Source organism: Cydia splendana, unplaced genomic scaffold (genome assembly GCF_910591565.1).
Source record: "Cydia splendana unplaced genomic scaffold, ilCydSple1.2 scaffold_155_ctg1, whole genome shotgun sequence".
Lineage (NCBI taxonomy): Eukaryota > Metazoa > Arthropoda > Insecta > Lepidoptera > Tortricidae > Cydia > Cydia splendana.
The window spans coordinates 21,497-26,870 of NW_026946870.1; positions in this window are offsets into that span (position 1 = coordinate 21,497).

The following is a 5,374-nucleotide window of genomic DNA, read 5'->3' on the forward strand; positions in this document are numbered from 1 at the left end:
TTGTAAGTTGGTATTCTACTAAAACATAGAACACTTTAAAAATAACTGGGTATGTACTTGCCTTGATTCATACAATGGGAATCTGTGGAACTTTCTTTTAGTTTTGTCGTTTATAGAGCTTAAACAACCGTACACAGCACAACACACGCCCATTACAAAAGGATTTGTAAATATTTGTTTAATATTTTACGTGGCCTCCGCTCTGCGCACCGCGTCGTCGCGTCCTTGCCAGCCGGTAACTGAGAGGTAACCGAGAGCGGGAGGGCGGCACTTTCAACGGGAGGCAGGGAGTGTCCATACTGTACGTTAGTACTATTTATTATACTGTGCCCTCAGATTGTGATGAATTGTGGTAGTGGCGCCCCCTACGAAGAGTTTCGCGTAATATTCCCTATTTGAATAGAGTAGAAGTGACGTCACGACGTGGCTACCGAATGGCGTGTCAAATTAGTTACCTATAATTTGGATTTTATTGCGTGGGAACACGATTAATAAATTGAATGAATTTCCTAAAGGCACCAATGCATGTGTCCGGGTAGGAAATTATAGTGAGGAAATATTAGCGATACCCGACTGTGTCTCAGCTTCTTTTACGTTCTCCATAGTAGGTATACCTACAGTATTTGCCTAAAAACCCGTTTACATCTTCCTTTACGATGTTCAGCTAACGCCTGGGCAAGTATAAGAGCGATGATTTCAATGTGCAAGACAATTTCCATAAGTTTAAAAATCCTAGCAGCTACTTATCAATGAAAATAAAGTCAATACCCATAGAACCTTATGTGCATAGCCACATTAGCGCGAGTTAGGCTTGATAAAATTAGATAGCACCGTACATTTACCAACACAATTTCTATAAATGTTGTTGAGCTCCTTAAAGATTAGATTTATGGAAATCACGCCCCAAAGAGTGAAATAGACTTAACAGTTTTTAACAACTACGAGGAATAAGTAGCGGGTCGAGGCTAGTATTAGGTAGGTATTGTAAATAAGTACCAGTAAAGTACCTATCTACAATAAACTGTGCATCAGGGTCGCTATGAGGACACTCAATTGAACGCTAAATGCATCCGGTCTGACTGTAGGGACGATGCAATGTACTTCTACCTACTCAAATTAACATTCAAGGTGGTAGGTCTAGGCCGTTTAACTGAGGCTGTTGATAAGAAGATAATATAGTCGGCTACGGATTGGTTTAAGGCTATATGAAACTTTTTTTTATTAGTGTCCGACCGAAACATGTTTTTTTGCCGAAACCGAAACCGAAACCGAATGTTCGGCTTTGACTCTAGTTTCGGCCGAAACCGAAACCGAACCTTTTGTAGACTTGTTAAAATCGTTGAAAAAATATCATAAAACCGCTTTTATACACACATATTATGGGGCTGTCAACACCCAATGCCCTTGAAATTCATGTTACTTAAGCAGTTTTTTAAGAAAATTACTAGAGTTAGACCAAGATAATTCTGCAACGATTTTGATAACAGACGCAGTGCAAGTGTTATTTTAAACGTCAAAACTTCTATGAAATTATGACGTATAAATAACATTTGCACTAGTTGCACTGCGTATGCTATCAAAATAATTGCACAATTTTCTTGGTTTAACTCTATTCATTCACCAGTCAAGCCAACATGATGCAGCGAGCACGAATTTTTCGTTGACAATATCGCAAGGCCGGGTACCGATCTTCACCTGGGCCTAAACGTCCGAAGTGCCCCAGTGAGGCGAACTTTCATGCGAAGTCAAAGCCGTGCTTCAGGCTTCAGGATAAGTAGTTGAGCACAGACTCCAAGCAATGTACATTGTATTAAAAAGCGAGATATTTCCTTGAGCGCTGGTGCGACTTTCAATCCGAAGGTCGCAAGGTACAAACCCTGGCCACGTACTTCTTGACGTACTCGTACCAATGCATTTTTCGGAACTTTTATACTAAATATAATTTTGATATTTACCTACTATTTGCGTTTCGGTAAAGGAAAAACATCGTGAGGAAGCCGGACTAAGTCCCGATAAGGCCTAGTTTATTCTCTGGGTTCGAAGATCAGTCCGATGGCGGTCGCTTTCGTAAAAACTAGTGCCTACGACAATTCTTGGGATTAGTTGTCAAACAAACAACAAACAAACAAAATTTACTTTATTCATGTAGGCCTAGCAACAAGCTCTTATGAATCGTAATTAATCTTAATCTAATTATCAGAGCAATTTATTGATGTTAGTATTATGCCATAATAAAATTGGATTATTATACATATCAAATTTAACACTAAAAATTTCACAAAAGGATCGTCAAACATTAAAAAGATTGTATAAAAATCAATTCAGTCAATTGGACCCCAGGCTCCCATGAGTCGTGGATTCCGGGATTACGCGAGGAAGATGATGAGTTTTCTTATTATTCCTTTGCCCAGGCCCAGTAGGTAACATGCGACAGTCCTAATCTCATTTACTCCGATATTAGTTACAATTAGACAGTGTGCGCGTTATAGGTATTAACAGCCTCTTAAGACTGCGTCAACCGTCTAGTGGCGCCCTCATTAGTGGAATTGTGTTTTATAATAAACCTATTAATTTCTGTACCTATACATGAATCAGTATATGTAGGTACATATTAATAAATATTGTTGTCCTACTTTATCCCCAACTTTTGGTCTTTGTCACATAGTTTAGTTTCATAGTACGAAGAACCATTTCGTTAGTTTCGGCCGTTTTTTGGCCGAAACCGAAATTACAGCCGAAACATGATTTTTTGGCCGAAACTGGCCGAAACCGAACCTTCGGTCGGACACTATTTTTTATTATGTTAAGTGAGAAAAAATTAAATAGGTAGGTTCATAAATTAGTTTTAGTCAAAAAAACTCAGCTCTCTTCTACTAGAAAATCATCGCGCAACGCATCAAGCCTAAGATATGTGGTGGACCTGACCTACATATACCTACCGGTCTACGACTCATTTAAGACGAAACAGGAGCTGAGTTTTAAATATTTTAGGTAAATATACCCGTCTCGCTAACGGAAGCGGCAACTAAAAGTAGTGCGATAAGGACAAGGCGAAAAATCCTGCGTAAAAATCTCAAAAATCGAGGTTTCGTACTCCTCTGTTTCCTCCTCCAAAACTTAACCAATCGTAACCAAATTTGGAAATCTAAATGATTATGAAATTATCTGTGTCGGACCGTTTTGCTTTTTTGGCTAATTGATATCAGTTTTGAATGCCACGCCTCTCATTGCGGCATAGTCAATTAGGCCATTTTGGCCATTTTTGAAGGGCTCTAGCGCCTTAAAAAACAAAAATATCAAAAAAAGCAAAACGGTCCGACACAGATATTGACAATATGCAATAAATAAAGATCTCTTATCTCTTATCTCAATATTAATCTGTGTTGAAAAAATCATTGCTCTAGCTTCAAAAACCACGGAGGAAAACGAGGAGTAAGTTTGTATGGAGAAATGTCCACTCCCGTTGGCTCTTAACGTCACGTCAGGTGACTCAGGCTCAAGTAAAATAATTATATGGAGCTCTACGCTGTGTAGTAAAAATCTTCGACAGTTTAGGCTGTGCGTTGTCTGTCAGTATCTTATGTAACGTTATTGTTTTGATTTCGTTACCTACTAAAATTCGCACAAAAGCATGCAGTTCAATGAAATTATGCAATCACAATAGACGACAAGCGTTATGCGGGCGGAGCGGAGCGGTGACTCCACAGCTCCACACCCAGCAGCTAACACAATAAACGGGTTATTAAAACTGAACGCCCCGTTATTGCTTTCTAACCGACTGCGGAGAGGGCGCGTTGTTTTTCCGTTCGGACACCGATTGTTTTAACCGGCTAAGCTGCAGAGGGTCCAAGTGATAGGGAGACAAACGATTTATTTGGGTGTTAAAGACGTATATATAAGATTATGGCGATTGTTATTGGCGACATGAGATATTTATATTCAACATTATTTTCAATTGGTTTTTGCCGTTCTACAGGCGAATCGTCTGGCGATATCGATAGGGGACACCATGTTGATTTATATAACAGTATTAGCTGTCTAGAAAATATAATAACGACGTAGAAGTTCAAAAACATTATTTATAAATATGTACCTACATATTTATATTTGTTCCTGAGTTATGGATGTTTTCTATGTGTCTATCAGCATTTGGTCCAATAGTTTCGATACCTTATAAGCTTTCAAGTTTATACATTGAAAATAACCTACTTACTCTTTATATAGGTATGTACCATGTACCAACATTTTAATATGGATTAGCAGCAAACTAGACCGCATCCATATTTCTGAGAAAATCGTTCTACAATCAAAACATAACTCGTATCAAATGCTGTCATTATTCATAGCATCGCAAACGGATTTATTACGGCAAGCGATGGAAAATTAATGGGGTATTTACCGATGTGGCAGCACAGCGCGAGGGCAAACATCCCTACCCTTCCAACCTCGCGCAAACTCGTTCAACGGGTTTCGAAACCCTACTCTATATGTAAACATTTAAGGTTGGTTTTTGTGTGCTGTGTTGTGAGTGCCAGGAGGTTGTGTAAGTCATGTGGGAGTACAGTCGACGGCAAATATTTGCGGGATGTAATCGCGTGGGGAATTGGGATCGAACATGTGCGGGATATTAATAAGGGAGGTTTGAGACGAGATAATTGGTTGATCTGTTAGATGCTGGTGTCGCGACATTTCTATTTGACCTACCTGTGGTGGGATGGGGTGGGAAGGCTGATGATTGTGGCAGTCATGTAGAGTCCGTCCAAGCTAACTCTGCACCGACTAGGTACAGGTCTAAAATATTAGGAGTCATTGTTAAACGACCCTCAGCACTGAGGAGAACGAAGCAAGGAGGAGGTAAAATTTCGTAGAGGAAGGAGGGGGAACATTCGATATTTCCGTGACAACGCTGCTTAATATGAGGTCTGCGGGGGTAGGTAGAGAGGGTGAAAAGAATGCTAAGATAAAGAAGAGCGAGAATATAAGAGTTTCTGCGAAGACCTACGTACCTGTACCTAAGATCTATAAGAAAGGCACTTAAGCTGGGCACGAAAGTTGGAAATGTCATCAAATATAAATCTAGTGCAAATATTTTGACGGCGCTCAAGTTTAATAAATTATTTGTAAGTACTAGGTTCATATATTCCGCATCAGCATTATCAGCACCGGAATGTGACGTGTTGTAAGTAGGTACCTACGTATGTAGTACCTAATGTTGGATGTTAGGTATGTAAGTACATAGTTGGATGGATCTGTGTAAAGAGTGTATGAAGTTCTGTGAGAGGATGGATAAACGTGAATCTTCTGCCTTGTACCAGTTTTTCATTTTTGCATTCTCTCCTTAAGACTGTATCATGTTATATCAGACCTAGTCGTT